This window comes from Humulus lupulus, chromosome 3 (assembly GCF_963169125.1).
Source record: "Humulus lupulus chromosome 3, drHumLupu1.1, whole genome shotgun sequence".
Taxonomy (NCBI): Eukaryota; Viridiplantae; Streptophyta; class Magnoliopsida; order Rosales; family Cannabaceae; genus Humulus; species Humulus lupulus.
In genome coordinates this window covers 169,191,864-169,211,197 of record NC_084795.1, presented here as the reverse complement: position 1 = coordinate 169,211,197, position 19,334 = coordinate 169,191,864, and the positions used below count along the sequence as shown (strand labels likewise).

General features: G+C 38.5%; 1 non-coding gene across 1 annotated transcript; it reads left to right on the top strand.

Moving 5' to 3' along the window:
• The first annotated feature begins 14,213 nt into the window (after positions 1-14,213).
• Positions 14,214-14,319, top strand: LOC133828239 (small nucleolar RNA R71). The gene has a single exon (XR_009890869.1). It is a non-coding gene; the product is annotated as a small nucleolar RNA R71 (small nucleolar RNA).
• The last annotated feature ends 5,015 nt before the right edge of the window (positions 14,320-19,334 follow it).

Below are 19,334 nucleotides of genomic sequence, written 5' to 3'. Positions count from 1 at the left end.
ACTTTATTTTCTTTGGATTATACTCATAACATTCACTTTGTTCTCATTAGCATTAGTTGTCAACCATCATTCATGTTGGTACTATAGACACACACTAAAACAAAACTCTACACCAAACAACTAACACATCCGAAACACACAAACACACAACAAAACGAACATAAAATAAGCTCCTTCCCCCAAACTTAAGCTAAACATGGTCCCCCAATGTTTAAAACTAAGTAAAGAAAGAAAGCTTACCTGTGACGAATCATGTCAAAATGGTGGTGGATCTGGGAAACGATGCCAAGGTGGTGGATAAGGAAAATAATGTTTGTCCTCCTCCTGGTTATAACACCAGCAAACCAACTCAGTTTGCCTATCTGCTTGGGCTCGATGATAATCATGAAGCTCCCCCAAATAATTATGGGTATATTGGTTTTGCCGGATGATGTAATCCAATCTTGCCAATTGTGGATCCGATGGAGCCTCAATTGCCAGAAATTAAGGATAAGCTCCTCTCCTCTCCTCATCAGCTGCCATTGATTTGTTTGGTTGAGCATTGGCATGGGCGGGTTCATTGGCAGCATCTCCTTTGTCTTCAACTCTCACGCGGCGGGGCTGTGGTGCAAGTGGTTCCAAAGATGGGGCATTGAATTTAAACACAGAAGCTTGAGAAATGGGCCCCATTGCTTTCCTATAAATATCACTAGGATATTTAGGCACCTCACATAAATTGGTAATCCTTGAACCATGCCCCAAACCAGCAATGGTGGTCAGTCAGCATAAATCCCGAATACTAGTTCATATAACTCATCCAATATAGAGAGAGTCCCTTCATTATAGCATAGACAAAAAGACATTGATCAGTTCCCGCTTCAGATAAGTGAGTGTTAGGCATAAGCCTCGCAGTCACAAAGAGAGTCTAAGCCTTCGCCACCTTATTCATTTGAAACCCTCTGAAATGCTTCGGTTGTCCATCTTGCATTACAAAACTAGCACTGGGAATGACTAATGTTTCAGCCACTTCAGCCCAATCAATCTCATTGTGATAAGCCATCTGATAATATTCTTCTTCCTCCTGTGACAACATCGGCAATTGATATAATGCATCAATATTATCAATATAGCACTCCACCAATACCCCTCTTACAAAGACCTTCCTATTTACCGCCCCTGCAAAATTAGCATAAAATTCATAAACCATGGAGCAATTGGCCTTGGGAATTAAATGGTCCACAAAACTTTTCCAATTGTGCCTTTGAATTTCAGCCCAATTTATGTTATATGTTTCCTAAAGATATGTTTGAACTTGATATTCCATACCTCATTCTTGAATTACTTGATGTTAAGACAACATTTGATAATGGTCAAAGGCATCTTTACTAATGAATCAAGTAGGGTCAAATTCCTGAGGAGGGGGGGTGGTGGTGGTGGTGGGCTGGTTCTGGTTGTGGTGGTTGGGTGCGGGATGTGAATGGGCAATTTTCCTTTTTAGATGAAACAACCCTAGCTGGTTGTTTTCTTGGTCCCATAATAACACAATGCACCAAATACTACTACAAAAATTCTGCAGCACTTCCGCTAATTTATCTTACTTCTCTCAACTGAATAACACCCCAATAATACCAACTCAAAGAACACAATATATTCTAAAAATGTATCCTAAAATTCTAATACAATCTCTAGTTTATCTAGCACAAAATTACTTCAACCCAAAATTTGAAGAACATTAAAAAGGAGAGGCTTACGTGCCTTTGAGTTGTTAAGATTGCCCACTCTTCAAATGCCCCTCCTATCTTCAATGCAACAAATAGAACTATTTAGGGTTTGGATTAGAACAAAGAAAGAAGGGAATATGTTTCTAGGAAGTTGTGGGTTTGGCTTTATGGTTGTTTTAAGAAGAAGAAAGATGGAAAAATGAGAGAGATTCTCAAGAAAAAAATGGGTTGGAAGGAAGAAAAATTCCAAATGAAGGTTATCGGTTGAGAAAAAACAAGTTTATACAAATTTTTCCCTTTCTGACGGAGGCATGCCGCGACCCAACACTATCAAGCCACGGCCCGCCTCCTCTTTTGTTTTCCTTGACTCTCTGACTTAGTTTAAAGTCAGGACTTGACCTCTAGACTAATTTGAAAACTACCTTTTCACGAATTGCACGGTTTTTGCATATATTTTACTCAAAAACTAAATAAAAATAAATAAAAATCTTTACAAATCCAAAACAAAATTAAATAAATTGTTCAACTAATTAAGAATTAAAATAAAAATACAAAAAAAAAAGTTATAGAATGCCTCCGACAGCACTGTCGTTAACATCATTTAGTCGGACGTTGAATACCCAATACAAAGGGGTTCCAAAAGCAACACAAACTTGCATTTTTCCGTCGATCCTTCCAAATAGTTCTTCAATCTCTGACCATTCATCGTAAAGTGTCATGTCTTCTCACTATTAGTCTGCACTGCTCCATAAGGCAATGAGACAACAACTGTGAATGGACCCATCCATCTCGACTTTAATTTTCCCGGAAAAAGCTTCAATCGAGAATTAAATAATAACGCATTGTCTCTTGGTTGGAAATCCTTCCTAATTATCCTTTTATCATGAAATTCCTTATACTTTTCTTTATAAATATTTAAATTCTCATAGGCTTCATTTCAAAATCCATCAAGCTTGTTCAACTCCAGAAGCCTATTCTATCATGCCATAAATAAATCAATGTTCAGCTTTTTTACTGCCCAATAAGCGTAGTGCTCAAGTTCAACCGGTAAATGACATGCCTTTCCAAACACCAATCAATATGGTGACATACCAATCAAAGTCTTCAAAGCTGTGTGATGTGCCCACAATGAATCATCAAGATTTTTCGACCAATCATTCCTTGATGTATTTATAGTCTTCTCCAAAATACTTTTAATCTCCCGGTTTGACACTTCTGCTTGACCATTGGTAAGTAAAAGATAGAACATGTTCTTTCGATGATGAACTCCATAATGAGCGCATAGAGCTGTGAATGACTTATTGCAGAAATGACTTACTCTGTCACTAATAAATGCTCTTGGAGTATCGAAATAGGTAAAAATATTTTTATGAAGGAATTTAAGTACCTCCTTACCATCACAAGTAGGAGTTTCTACAGCTTCCACCCATTTAGAAACATAATCTACTGCCAGCAAAATGTACTTGTTATTGTAAGATGATGGGAAAGGCCCCATAAAATCTATTCCCCACACATCAAACAAATCAACTTCCAAAATTTTAGTCATCGGCATTTCATCTCTTCTTGATATGTTATCAGTCATTTGGAAATGATCACAACTCTTAACAAAGGCACTAGCATCTTTAAATAACATAGGCCAATAAAACCCACATTGCAAAACTTTTGTTGTTGTCCTTGTTCTTCCAAGTGACCGCCACAATGTAAAGTATGGCAATGAGTAAGAATGGAAATCATCTCCTCTTCCGGGACACATCTTCTAATTACTTGATCAACACAATGACATAAGAGAATGGGTTCATCCTTATAATAATGCTTGACTTCCGAATATAACTTTTTGAGTTGCTGCCTTGACATGTCTGGAGGAACAACTTTCGCTACCAAATAATTGACTGCAAACCACGGTAGCTTTTCTTGACTTTCAATGGAAAATAAATATTCATCCAAAAAAATTTCATCAATTTGTTCCTCTTTCTCACTAGGCTCTTCTCCTTTTTCCAACCTAGATAAATGGTCTGCAACTAAATTTTATGTCCCCTTTCTATCACGAATTTCCTTATCAAACTCTTGCAATAATAGGACCCATCGAATCAAGCAAGGTTTGGCATCCTTCTTGTTCATAAGGTACTTAATCTGTGTAAATAATCTCCTTATTACCAATTAAATATGGCCTGAACTTATCGAACGTAAAGAAAATTGCAAGTAATTCCTTCTCAGTAGTTGCATAATTTAATTGAGGATCATTCAAGGTTCGACTAGCATAATAAATTGTTCGGAATACCTTGTCAACTCGCTGTCCCAAAACCACTCCTACTGCACAATCACTCTCATCATACATCAATTCAAAAGGAAGTTCCCAATTCGATGATACAACAATAGGAACAGATACCAATTTTTCCTTTAGCGTGTTAAATGCCTTTACACATTCAGCATCAAAGTCAAAAACCACACCATTCATAAGTAGAGTGGATAAGGGATTTCAAATCTTTGAAAAGTCCTTTATAAACCTCTTATAAAATCCAGCGTGGCCCAAAAAACTACAAACCCCCTTAACAGACACCGATGGAGGTAAGTTTTCTATTATAGATATCTTGGCCCTGTCTGCCTCAATACCATGGTGTGAAATTTTGTGAACCAAGACTATTCCTTCTGTTACCATAAAGTGACATTTCTCCCAATTTAATATTAAATTTGACTCATCACATCTTTTCAAAACCCTCACCAAATTAGCCAAACATCCATCAAAAGAGGGTCTAAAGACTTAAAAGTTATCCATAAAGATCTCTATACCTTTTTCAAAACATGTCTGAGAAGATAGACATCATACATCTCTGAAATGCAAATGTTCCATAAGTGCATGTGAAGGTAGTCTTTTCTTAATCCTCCGATGATATGGGAATTTGATGGTATCCCGAATACCCATCCAAGAAACCATAATAAGGATGGCCTGCCAATCTGTCCAACTTCTAATCTACAAAAGGCAAGGGGGAATGGTCTTTCCTGGTTGCCTTATTCAATTTACCGTAGTCTATAAAAATTCTCCACCCCGTCACTGTATGAGTTGGAATTTTTTTATTATTATCGTTCTTAACCACCATCATGCCTCCCTTCTTCGGGACTACATGAACTAGACTAACCCATGCACTGTCAGATATTGGGTAAATTACCCCTGCATCCAACCATTGATGGATTTCCTTCCTTACCACCTCCTTCATTGAAGGATTAAGCCTCCTCTGAGCATCGATACTAGGCTTACTATCCTCCTCCATTAATATACTATGCATAACCGTTGAAGGGCTTAAACCCTTGATATCTGCCAAAGCCCACCCAATTGCTAGCTTGTGAGCCCTCAACACCCTAAGTAGCTTCACTTCTTCAATCAGAGACAACGAAGCTAAAATAATAACTAGTAGTGTGTTGTTCTCACCTAAATATGCATACCTACGATGATCAAGCAATGTCTTTAACTCAAGAGTTAGTGGCATCTCAATAGATGAAAGAGGTCTCTCAGGCACTTGCCTCAATTCCTCATATTTCTTTTTATAAATTTGCCCTGCTAAGTTTAACCACTTAACATATTCACTGGCTTCAGGACCATCACACTCTTCTGGACTTGCAACCAAACTCAACTCAAGTGGATCCTCAATGGACTTGACCCCTTCACTTTTTTCCTCCAATACACTAACACTTAAAGAACTACCACTAGCTGAAGTATATTTCAAGGCTTTAAAAACATTAAAAACTACTTCATCACCTTGTACTCTTAGCCTTAATTCACCCTTATGGACATCTATCAACGCTTGCCCCGTGGCTAAAAATGGTCTTCCCAATATAATAGTCACACCCTCATCTTCCTCCATATCTAAAATAATGAAATCTACTGGAAAGATGAATTTATCTACCTTTACTAATTCGTCCTCTATAATTCCTCGGGGGTGTGTTAATGAACGGTTAGCCAGTTGAAGAGTAACAGTAGTGGCTCTAGCTTCCCCCAAACCAAGTCTTCTAAATACGGATAGCAGCATTAAATTAATGCTTGCACCCAAATCACATAAAGCCTTCTCACAATGAAAGTTCCCAAAGGTGCAAGGTATAGTGAAGCTACCAGTAATGACCCAAATTTCCTAGTAAGGCTTAGGGCCTTGATTAGGAGGCCGGGAGGTCCATAATTGATTTATTTTATCATTAAATGATTACATGCCTGACTATGTGAGTTAAATTATTATATGATGATAAATGCATGCATGTGGGTCCACTTTTCATTATAAGGGCATTTTGGTAATTTTTTCCGTTGAGGGCATATTTGTATATTTTCATGAATGTTGGTGATTTATGGATAAGGCCACATTATAACCCTAAATTGTTAATGAAATTTAGTTACACGATTATGGCCAAATGAGTCATCTGGCGAGTTTAGCGCTGTTTAAAATGCACACCGTAACGGTCCCTGGGTAGTAGGGCGTTACAAACTTGGTATCAGAGCAAGCCAAGGTTAAGGGTTCCTGAAGACAAGTTGGGCATGTACACTCCTCACTAAAGATAGCTTCACTTAGGGTATGGTAACTATTTATGTAGTTATGTGCTTAACTGCTTAAATAGAATATAAATGTTTTACCTGCATATTGTATTAGGGAGCATGAGATTCTGATAGAGCCTGGCTCTTGACTATTAATATGATTATCTAATTACCTGCTCCATGATTATATGAATGTGATATTTGCATGCTAGATTTGGAAGCATGGTATGTATGTTGGAAGAGCAGGGATTGTGATTGATGTATAAATGCCATGGGCATGTTTTTAGCACTGCAGTGCTTTGTGAATGTAGTGCGGTAAGATTGTTCCCATGGGGAAACCTTTTGATATTCTCATCATGTTTAATGGGTCAAGTTATTGACTACAAATTCAATCAGTAGGTATGTATCCAAGGTAGATAATGAGACCTGGTGGTGGTTATACAGAGGCTAGGAATTACAACCAAGGTTTGAGTTCTTCACCTGCCCCTCAGAATTTCCAGCAGGTGTTTACAGATGTGCAATTAAGATTGTAGAGGCAAGAGGAAATGATCAGGTGTTTAAAACAGTAGCAGAATCTGTTAGGTAACACCTCTTTCTTTGTTATGCTAAGAGTGGCACCAGTGTTGGCTCAGCCTAGGGTTGAGAACAGATGGGAATTTCTCAGTGGAAGATTCCAGGAATATTACCCTCCAGTATTTGAGGGAGGCCTAGATCCATTCAGAGCTGAGCAATGGATGGGCATGATCAGTCCATTCTCGACAGTATGGGGGTGGTAGGTCACGATAGGGTGATGTGTGCTACATATGTATTGCAAGATGATGTCCGGACGTGGTGGAAAGTAGTATCCCAGACACGAGACACATATGTGATGGACTGGAAAGAATTTAGGTAGTTGTTTAATGAAAGAGATTACTGTGATGCAGTCAAGACTGCTAAGATGAATGAGTTTCTGAACCTCATTCAGGGAAATGCAACAGTAACATAGTATGTTAACAGATTCGATGGGTTGTCCTAATTTGCTTTTGATATGGTACCCACAGATGTAGCTCGGAAGGAAAGGTTTATCCAGGGATTGAATCCCAGAATAGCTTAGGGCATCAGAGTTGCCCCAGTGCATGAAATCTCTACCTACGCTCAGGTGGTAGGGAAGGCTCTTGCTGTTGAGAGCACAGGAAAGCAAATTGATAAGGAGGGTGCTGGAAAGGGTAGTACTCAAGTAGTGACACCTTCATTTATTGGTTTGAGCAAGACTAAGAATTGGAGATTTTTCCCAATGTGCGCTCGATGTAAGAGGCGTCATCTAAAGGGATACAGACCAATGGCATGTTTCTTATGTGGAATGGTTAGGCATTTCAAGATGGATTTCCCAAGTCGAGAGACAGATGAGCAAAAGGGGGCAGACAGCTCGACTCCAGCTCCAGTGTTTGTTCCGATGTAGTCAAAGTCGGAGACTGAGACTGAGGCTGGTTTCTTAGTGGCGGTAGGTCAGCTTTCTAGTTCTGATTTTTGTATTGTGATAACTAGTTTTGGTGCCATGTTGTTCTTTGCTTGTTGCATCTAGAGAGACATAGACTTGTTATACAGATCACATGGTTATGTTGGGATGAGTTAGAGTTTTGGTGGAAATGACTCATCAGTTTATTTGATAAGGTTGGTTATGACTGACTTCAGTATGATCCTAGATATGGAATGGTTAGCCAAGTGTAGGACAATTCTAGATTGCAAGGAAAGGATAGTGACTCTTGGGTTTGAAAGTGGGAAACCCTTGTGGTAGTTGGCACTGTGCATGGATTTTGTATGTTTATGACATCTGTATTTAGAGTTAGAGATCTATTGTAGGAGGATGCACAGAACTCCTAGCTAGTGTGGTGGATACCACTTAGGTTGTGCCAGAGAGATCAAGATAGACTGGATTAGTCTGTAAGTTTCTGGATATGATTCCAGGGGATTTGTCAGGGGTTGCCTTTATATAAAGAGATAGAATGGGTATTGGATTGGTCTCGGGGATGAAATCAGGTCTAGGGCACTATTTTGAATGGCTTCAGTAGAATTGTAAGAACTAAAGGCTGAGTTATTGAGTAAGATGGTATTCTCCAAAGTGGATCTTTGATCTGGTTAGTACCAGCTAAAGATCAGGAAAAATGAAATGCAAAAGACTGCTTTTATATTAGATATGGGCACTAAGAGTGCTAAGTTGTTTTGATGGATTAAATGAACAATGTATTCAAGGATTATCTGAATTGGATTTGTTATCGTCTTGATCGATGGTATTGTGGTATACTCTCAGTTGGAGATTTTCCAAGGTCAAGGAGCACCTCAGAAGACAGGAGTTTCCTTGGACGGGTAGGATATTATATGTATTTTGTGGAAGAGTTCTGAGTCTTCTTACAGATCAGAACCAGTTGTAGGTTGTTATGACACCTCATTGATAAGAAAAGGTGATTGCCCAAGCATCACATTATTTGAAGAGTATGACCAGAACTAGAGTAGAGTTACTGGTGAGCCAGTTGGCCAACATTATGTGTGAGTTACTCTTTCAGAAAGGATCAAAGAAAAACAATTAAGTGAACCATAGATGGGAAGAATTGAGGGCAATGTCTTAGCTAGATTACCTAAGGATTATGCAGTGTCAGGTATGAGTTTATTGTGGTAAAAAGGGATCAGACTTGGGATCTGATGGACACTGGAATTAAATGAGGGATTCTGGATGAATCTTCTACTATCTCTTATTATTTTCATCCAGGCATCATGAAAGATGTGTTAAGATCTGAAAGCCTTATATTGGTGGTCTAGGATGGAGAGGGACATGACTGAATACGTGGCAAAGTTCTTAACCTGCTAGTAGGTCAAAATAGAGTATCAAAAACCAGTAAGGCCATTGCAGCCTTTGAATATTTCATAGTGAAAGTAAGGAAACATCGCAATAGGTTTCGCGATAGGACTGCCCAAGATAGTGGGTCAGCATGAGTTGGTTTAGGCCATTATGGACCAGTATTTAAAGTGAGCCCACTTCTATCAGTAAGAATGAGTAATACAGTTGATCAGTTTACAGACCTCTATGTGAGAGAGGTAGTGCGCGTTCATGGAATTCGAGGTCTTTCTTATTAGATGAGGACTTTGTTATTACTTCCAAGTTTTGAGAAAGATTGCAGAAGGCAATGAGTATACAGTTGGATTTTAGCACAGTTTATTATCCTCAGACTAATGATAAATCAGAGAGAGTTATCCAGTTATTGGAGGGGCACTTTATGAGATGGGTGATATGTTATATCTTGATCTTGAGGTAGTTCAGAGGATCATTGAGGCTATTGAAAAGGTTAGAGCTTGGATGCTCACTTCTCAGTGTAAATGGAAAAGTTATGTTAATCTGAAATGCAGAACATGGAGAATTAAGTGGAAGATTGTATCTTCTTTAGATTATCACCATGGAAAGGGGTGAGGAGATAAGGGAAGGTTGAGCCTTAGATTGGTAGGACCATTGGAAATCATGGATAGGATCAGTCAGGTTCCCTTTAGATTGGCCTCAGTTTTGGCACTGTCGGCCGTATATAGTGTATTTCATATTTCCATGTTGAGGAAACATGTGTTAGACAAGACTCATGTGTTGAGTCATGAGAATTTGATGATTGAGGCTAAGTCATGTGTTGAGTCATGAGAATAGCCAATTCAGATTTTAACAGAAAGAATAAGGTTCTAAGAGACAAAGTTATACCTTTATTTAAGGCATGATACAGAAACAGTGAGGTCGAGGGAGCGACCTGGGAACTAGAATCAGATATGTGGAATTTATATTCTAGGTTGTTCAGATAAATTTTGAGGACGAAATTTCTGTAAGGAAGGATAGTTGTAATGACCCAAATTTCCTAATAAGGCTTAGGGCCTTGATTAGCAGGCTGGGAGGGCCATAATTGATTTATTATGCTGTTGATGCTCATAATCTCATCAAGAGAAAGTATGAGGCCGAGGCAAGGCCCTTAGGCCACCGTCGTCTCGGGAATCCATCGCGCCATCACAACACGAGTCTGGTTTCGTTTCTCGTGGAGTCGATGCCAAGTGGCCCACGTTGGCAAGGCATAGGTGCCAAGGCTCAGTAGCCTCGCGAGACCCATCTCGCCCATGCACTCAGCCCCACGGCCTCGCCCATGACCTCGGCCCCATGGCCTCGCCCCATGACCTCGCCCATGCACTCGGCCCCACGGCCTCGCCCCATGGACTCGCCCATGCACTCGGCCCCACGGCCTCGCCCATGGCCTTGGCCCCATGGCCTCACCCATGCACTCGGCCCCACGGCCTCACCCCATGGCCTCGCACTCGGCCCCACGGCCTCGCCCATGGCCTCGGCCCCATGGCCACGCCCCATGGCCTCGCCCCATGGCCTCGCCCCATGGCCTCACCCCATGGCCTCGCCCCATGGCCTCGCCCATGCACTCAGCCCCACGGCCTCGCCCCATGGCCTCACCCAATGGCCTCGCCCATGCCCTCGGCCCCATGGCCTCACGCCCATAGTCTCGGCCTCATGGCCTCGCGCCCCATGGCCTTGCACCCATGGCCTAGGCCCCATGGTCCCGTGCCCAAGGCCTTGGAGGTGAGAACACTCATAAGGGGCAAGGTACACGCATGAATATAATATGGAATGTACCTACAAACCTAAAGAAGTCAGAGTACGGATATGGTACCCCTACCAGACAAGTAGTGGGAACGCCAAGAGTCAGAGTCGACACCACTACCACCTGCACCACTACGCCTGCCACCACGCATCAGACATGGGTACAGACAAGTAGTGGAGACACCCTCCTGACACCTGCTCCTGTACGGGATGTACGACCACAACCTCTGAAGCCACTCCCCTGACACAGTACATATGTACCACTTGGTCCCCTGGACCACTATGTACCTAAGGCCATTAGAGCCTACTATAAAATGAACTCTAAGACCACCTGAAAGGGGGTTGGAAATTTTACTGTAGCAGAGGCTTAAGTGTGAATGAAAGACTGAATTCTCCATTATTTTTCTATCATCGTTCTTGAGTTATTGTTCAAATTTTTACAGTTTTCCGATTAGTGATGTTGATTTGATAATTTTTCCAACTCAACTTAGTTGACGAGTTCTCACCGTCAACATATGCCATTAAATGATTACATACATGATTATGCGAGATATATTATTATATGATGATAAATGCATGCATGTGGGTCCACTTTTCATTATAAAGGCAGTTTGGTAATTTGGCCCATTGAGGGCATATTTGTATATTTTCATGCATGTTGGCTATTTATGGATAAGGCCACATTATAATGTGGATTTTTTCAAGCTATTCGGCATGAGATGATCTTTGAATGCAAGTTAGCGGTTTGGTCATAACAGGGTTATTTACTGGGCTCGGGGTGAGTCTTGGGGTAATTTGACGTTTAATGCATTACCGTGAATAAAAGGTAATGGGATATGGATTATTATTATTTGAGAATAACAAAAATTGAAGGATGTTAATTATGATTAGCGGGATAAGTGGAAAATGACATTATTGCCCTTGGGGGTTGTTAAGAAAATAAGATAGGCTTGGGGGCATTTTTGTCATTTGACCAAGGGATATATGTTAACTTAAGTATGGTTGTAGAAACCTTAGAAGCAAAACAAAGCACTCCTTTCCCTTTCCCATGATCATCTTCTTCTCTCTTCTCCCTTTGAAATTTTGAAGCTTAATTCGAGGATTCAAGCTAAGAAATTAGAGCTTGAGGTTCTAGGCTTATGTTCAGCCATTGAAGGGGATTCAAACCTGAGTTTGAGGTAAGGTTCTTTAGCTTGAATTATGAGTTTTACTCTGTTTTTGGTTTGGTTGAAAGCTTGAGAGTTTTTATTATAGAATTGAGTATTTGGTGTGGTTTTAAATGGTTTAAAGATTGGGTTTTGTTGTTAAACTAGTGGACATGATGTGTTGATGTTTGGTTGGGAATTTTGGAGATGTTTGGATAGGTTTTTGGAAGGTTTAAAATGGGAGAAAATGAGGAAAAATGGCTGGATTGAGGTCGGGTCGCGGCCCAGGCTTGATGAAGAGGATGAGGTTAGCTGATGGGCAGGTAGGGCCGCAGTGCAAGGTTGGTATGCCATGGCGCAAGGTGCAGATAGAGAAGAGGTTGGCACCTCTATTTGGGAGGCGAGCCGCAGCTCAGTGGGGTGGGGTCGCGGCTCTTAAGGGCCTTTTTGGCCAAAATGGTGTTTTTATCAAGGGAACTTAAACCTTAGGCCTTGAGATCATTCCTACTACCCGATTTAGTAGGATTCGACGTCCCAGAGGCTAGGTTTTGGTTCGGGAACCTTTTATTGATGGATTTTATTGATGAAATCCCATATTTGGTTATGACTAGGTAACTGCAAAGGTACTCAAAGGATTGATCATTCTCAAGGGTCATTCTTTCATTATTTCTCGCTCGAACCAAAGGTAAGAAAACGGCATGTGACATGCATGGTTATTGAGTTTGATAGCTTAGGCGACGATGTGTACAGATGTGGCTGCTCAACCGCCACGGCCAAAGGTTTAAAGAGGAACTATGGTTAAACCCTATTTTGCCGCTTAGGTCGGCTGGTCGTAAATATTTTATTGTAATTAACCTTTAAATTATATTTTGGGATCCCAATGTATACAGTAAACGTTTTAATGAAACATTATATCTTTAACCAAAAATTTTAACCCTAAACAGTTAATCACATTTAGTTACACGATTATGGCCAAATGACTCGTCTAGCGAGTTTAGCACTGTTTAAAATGCACAATGTAACGGTCCCTGGGTAGTAGGGGGTTACACTACCCAGATCTCTTAACTTTTGAGGAAGTTTCTTTTGAAAAATTGCACTACACTTTTCTATTAATGGAACGGTTTCATAATCCTCCATTTTCTCTTATTAGACAATATGTCTTTCATAAACTTCACATAACTAGGCATATGTTCCAGAGCCTCTGCAAAATGAATGTTAATGTGAAGTTTCTTAAGTACCTCAAGAAATTTGGAGAATTTTTTGTCAAGATTAGCCTTTCAAAACCGTTGAGGAAAAGGAATCTTTGGTGTAGGTTTGGTGTATTTTCTCTTCTCTATCTTTGGAAGGTCTTTAGTAACCTCCTCCTGTGCTGGACAAGTAGCATTTTTATCCTCTATCTTCTTTCCCTTGTCATCCACTGTAGACCAATCATACTTAGTCCCACTCCTCAAAGTGACAGCTTAACATTGCTCTTTGGGATTTACCTCTGTGGAACTAGGCAAATTCTCTTGCGGTCTACTAGAAAGTAGTTTAGCCAACTGACCCATTTGTGTCTCCAAATTCCTTATTAACGACCTTGTCTCTGTCAAGAATTGATTTAATTGGTCTAGCTGAGTTGTTGGTGAGTTCATTTGAGGATGTGGTGGTGGATGAGATGGGCGTGGGTTTGGGTCATAATAGGGCCTAGAGTGTAGTCCATAAGTCGGTTGATGAGGTGGGTGTTGAGGTGGGTATTGTGGATACTGAGATTGTAACCCTTGGTTATTTTTCCAAGACAGGTTAGGGTGATTCTTCTACGCAAGAGTATATGAATTTAAGCGTTGGGTGCAAGTCTTGGAAAGTTACCAATAACATGTGCTTGTTCCAAAGGCAAACTGTTTGTGTCTGTTTAGCAGCTAACAGTGCTCGTCCATTGTTCATAAGAATGCGGACCCCCACAAATCTCACAACTCATTACATTCTGTACTTGCATTGCTTGGGAGACGAGGTTATTCTGCTGCAATTTCTTGGTTAGAGATGCCACTTGAGCGGTCAATAAAGCAATAGGATCAAACTCTAAGACTTCAACCACCTTCTTATTCTCACGCCCAGTGGGCCAATTGTAGTTATTCAAGGTCATCTCTTGTAGTAATTCATAAGCTTCATTAGCGCTTTTTCTCATAAACACTCCTCCCGATGTTGCATCAATAATTGTCCTTCTATTTCCCCCCAAACCATTGCAAAACATGTGCACCAGCAACCACTTCTCTATTCCATGATGTGGGCACTTCCTTTGCAACACTTTAATACGTTCCCACTCATCATATAAAGACTCCCCATCCAACTGATGGAAGTTATTAATCTCTCCTCTATATCGGGCTGACTTCATAGGAGGAAAATATTTACCAAGGAATTTCTTAGCCAAGTCTCCCCAAGTGACTATAGAGTTGGCTTGTAATGAATTCAACCAACTCTTATTTCTGTCTCTTAACGAAAACGAGAATAATCTTAATCTGACAACATCGTTACTCACCCTGTTCATTTTGAATGTCACACACAGCCCTAAAAAGTTGGTAATATGGAGATTTAGATCCTTGTTTGGTAATCCCTCGAATTGTACACAATTCTGTACCATCTGAATGATTGAGGGTTTTATCTCAAAAGTATTCGCCTCTACAGTAGGAGGATGAATACTTGAATGTATCCTCGTAATAGTAGGGAGTACATAATTTCTCAATGGCGGGTCAACCTCAGCTGTTACGTTACCCGTATTACCCAGATTTGCATTGTTGTTGACACTGTTATTCGTGTTCTCAACCATGGAAAAATCCAGTCTTTTCTTTTTCTTTTGATTATGTCTGCACGTTCTCTCAATTTCAAGATCTACCGGCATGAGTTCTTTTTTTCTACTTCCCCGCATAAACCAATAATTCTGGAAACACAATACAGACAAAATTCGAATGAGTATTTAAAGTAAAAACCAAATTAGAACAAAAAACAATTAATTTTGATGTTGGATATTAAGTCCCCGGCAATGGCGCCAAAAATTAGATCAGTAAATTATGATACGCAAGTATACGTAATCGATTCAAGTAATATATATAGGAAATAAGAATCGTCCCCACATAGACTATAACCCAATTACTAATAATTGCTCTTTACTTTCTGTTTGGCAAGTAAAATTAAGATGAAAAAATCTAATTACAAACAGAATTTAAATAACTATACACAAAACAATTAATCAAAGGATGAAAATCAATAATAAAAAGACCTAGGGTATTAACTTCATCAACTTTTAATTCTATTAATTTTATTAATCAGTTCTAAATTTCTTTCATCCTATTCTAATAGTAGGTTAACATAAATTGATTCCTATTCTTTTTCAAGATATAAAATCTCAACCTATATGCAGGTTTTCTACATCTCTATGATAAACTTAAACATATAGCAGACATTAAGCATAGAAACCTAATTGCTACACAGCCATATAGGTACTTTCATCCAATATGTAATCTATGTCTATATAATGAAAGTATATTCAATTCGCATCTTTCAAATTTTGAATCAAAATCATAAATCAAGCAAATATTGATCAGATATTTACTAGTATTAAACAAACATTATATAGATTAGAATAAAGAAGAAGAATCAATAGAGCATGATAATAACATTAAATAGAAATCCAAGCAACTATATTAACCCCTAGATAGAGGATATAGTTCATATCAGACATGACTCAAACAACAAAATAATTATTCAGAAACATAAAATTCAAAAGCTTGAAGAAGAAATAAAAATATAAAAGTGCAGAAAAAATTGTCTCAGAATCAAATTCACTCTATAAAATTCGTAATTAAAATCGGACCTAAACCTATTTAAAACCTAAAGTATGAGTTTATACTAAAAAAAATTCTTTCCTCTTTTTTTCAAAGGCGAGCCACGACTCGGCCTTTCCTAGGTCGCAGCCCGTGTCTTCTTTAAGCACTTCAGCATCTGGTTAGGCCCTTCAAGCATCGTGACTCTCTTCACCCAGGTCATGCCCCACGTGTTAATGCACCTCCTAGGTTTGCCTCTAACTTCTACTAGCGGCGTGACTTATAAGCTCAAGTCGCAACCCTAATTCCTTTCAGCAAACCCGCAGCCTCTGTCTTTGCTAGAGTCGCGGCCCTTAAGACCATGTCGCGATTCTAATTCTATTTTTTTCAGATTTTAACCTTTCAACATCCTTCCTTCATCAAAAACTTATTATAACTCATCCTTAGCGACACTTTGAGTCAAGCAACCACATAATGCTCTTTTTTTCAACCATTTTCTCTTACTTTCACATTTATCTCATGATTCATAGCACCTAACTACAATAAAGATAAACACAAGCGCAATCTTGCACAAAGCAAACAAAAAGACTCAAGATTACCACAAAAACACATCTTAAAATGACACAAAAATGGAGTTATCAGTTTTTAAATTAGAATTTAGTATAAATTTAATGAAGAACATATTTTAAGGTGAGTTTTATTATATTTATTTTCCAACTATAATTAGTGGTGTAGAATTATAGTTGTGTTGAATGAATTAATTTTATTAAAAATATATATGTTTGCATTAATGAAACTTGTGCCTTCCATATTCTCTTTCTGATTCTAATTCCTTTTGATTTAGTGTTTAATTTTTACAAAATTAATTTATTCAAAGTTACATTATTTCTAAGCTTCTAATTTTTAATTTCCTAATTTACTAATCTTTCCTTGTATTTGCATGTTGCCTCTCTGTGGATACAACATAGCTCATTTGCTACTACGACCGCAAGGTGAATTATTGGGTGATATCACCATCAGAAACAACGACTTTATCAAACTTCTCATGCCAATGTTTTGGTGCTTGTTTTAATCGATACAATGATATAACAAGCCTACACACTTTATGCTCATTTTCCCTTAGAACAAAACCCTCTGGTTGTTTCATATAGACCTCATCATTGAGATCTCCATTTAGGATTGTTTTTTTGACATCCATTTGATTAACATAAAGTTTATATATTGATGATAAGGCAAATAAAACTCTTATTGAGGTTGTCCTAGAAACTAATGCACATGTGTCAAAATAGTCGATTCCTTCTATTTTCTAACTCTTTGGTACTAATCTAGCCTTGAAGGTTTGTAAAGTGTCATTGGTGTGATATTTTCTCTTAAATACCCACTTGCAGTCAATTGGTTTTGAACCTTATTGAAGGTCTACCAATTCTCTTGTGTAATTTGACATAACTGAATACATCTCATCATTTATTGCCTCTTTCCAAAAAGCAGAGTCTCTCGAAGACATTGCTTCTTGGTAGATTTTAGGATCATCCTCAACTTGAATTACCATAGGATATTTCCATGTGACTTCTTAAAGGTTTCCCTCTACTATGTAGAGTGTTTCCACTTGAGAATATTTCTTATTTGATCAAAACTCTTTTATGTCTTTGGATTCTCTGAGGCAATATAGGTTGCTCATCAACCTTTGGATTTTTCTCCTCAATGGATTCTCCAACACATGTGGGTTCTTGAGAGTTTCTATCACAATATAACAAGTTTTCAAAGAATTTTACTTCTCTAGATTCAATTATCACATTAGACTCTAAGTTTAATAGCCTATAGGCCTGCTAATTGAGATAATCAACAAATGAACTTTTTATTGCCCTTGGATCAAACTTGGTCCTTTTAGGCTCTGTGCTCTTACAATAAGCAAGACACCCCCACACTTTAAGATATCCTAAGCTAAACTTGTTTCTTCTTCATAACTCATATGGAGACACATTGCTCTTTTTCATAGGAATTCAATTGATATATGACACACAGCAAACAAAGCTTCACCTCACAAATTATAACACAATTTATCATGTAAAAGCATTGAGTCGATTATCTCAAGATATGTCATATTCTTTCTTTCAGCTATCCCATTTTGTTTTGGGTTGTATGTTGCTGTGCATTCATGAATAATGTCATGTTGTTCACAAAATACATTAAAATCATTTGAAAAGTATTCACCACCTCTATCACTTCTAAGAGTCTTAATTTTCCTCTCCAATTGATTTTTTACTTCAACTTTAAAAATTATAAATTCTTTAAATGTCTCTTCCTTACTGTTAAGTAAATATACATAGTTATGCTTAGACTAATTATATATAACAGCTATGAAGTATCTATTTCCTCCTCTATTCAACATGTCATTTAATTCACATATATCGCTATGTATTAAATCTACCAAGTTTGAATATCTATCAACACTAGGAAAATATTTCTTAACCATTTTAAATTTAACACATAATTGATATTTATCATGCTTATTCACATCACAATTAATCAATCCAAATTTAACAACATTATTAATTGTGTTATGACCTATATGAGCAAGTCTATCATGCCATAAAATGATAGGATTATAAGTAATCATATTACATGAACTAGATGACACATTATTATTGTCATTACCAAGAGTGTAAAGTTTGATCATCCCATCACATGAGTAACACTTTCCTACAAAAGTATTAATTTAGTCAAAATGAGTTTATCAAAAACTCCATTTTGATACTGGGTTTACTCAATAAACTTCCACTTACTATGTTTCTATTCATAACGAGAATATAGAAAACATTAGTTAGAGTTACTTTCTTTCCATTAGTGAAGAAAGTAGCCCCTTCCAAGTACCTTGGATCTCTTTTAATTTCCTATTTGGACATCAAGTCCATCCTTTGCAACTTCAAAGGTTTTGAAAAAAGTCTTATCATAGGTTACATGAATGGTGGCACAAATATCACATCACTATTCTTGCACCTTTCCTTGGGTTGCATTAATTTCACTCAAGGTTTCAAAGATCTCAACATCAAATGCATTAGCCTTTGTATCCTTACTTAGGTTTGCAACGATCTCATTATCAAATGCGTTAACCTTAGTACATTCAAATACTTTTGCAATGATCTCATCATCAATCTCATTGACATGTTTAATTCCTCATAAGGTTGCAATAGTCTCAACACTAATTGTATAATTTATGTCAATTTCATTTAGAATTACCATATATTCCTTATTGAATGTGTTATCCAGATTTCCGGATAGCGTTTAGATGGATAGCCTCGGGGAAGCAGAATTATCATAGTCTTTCACGAAGAATGACCAGGGCTCGCGAATGGACAGAAAGGCTTCGCCTCACCCGTTTAGTGTCCAGCACACTCTTTCAAGCAACCGCGACCCGGAAGCTCGTCAATTCTCCCGGACTCCCAAAGGGATATCCTTCGGGGAAGGTCCTTCCAGGAGAAGCTCTTCAGGTTACCTTCGCGGATACAGTTCTGTGCCTCGCACGGAAGAAGACCAAGCGGTCGAGTCACGGAGGAGGCATAGTTGGAATGATACTCA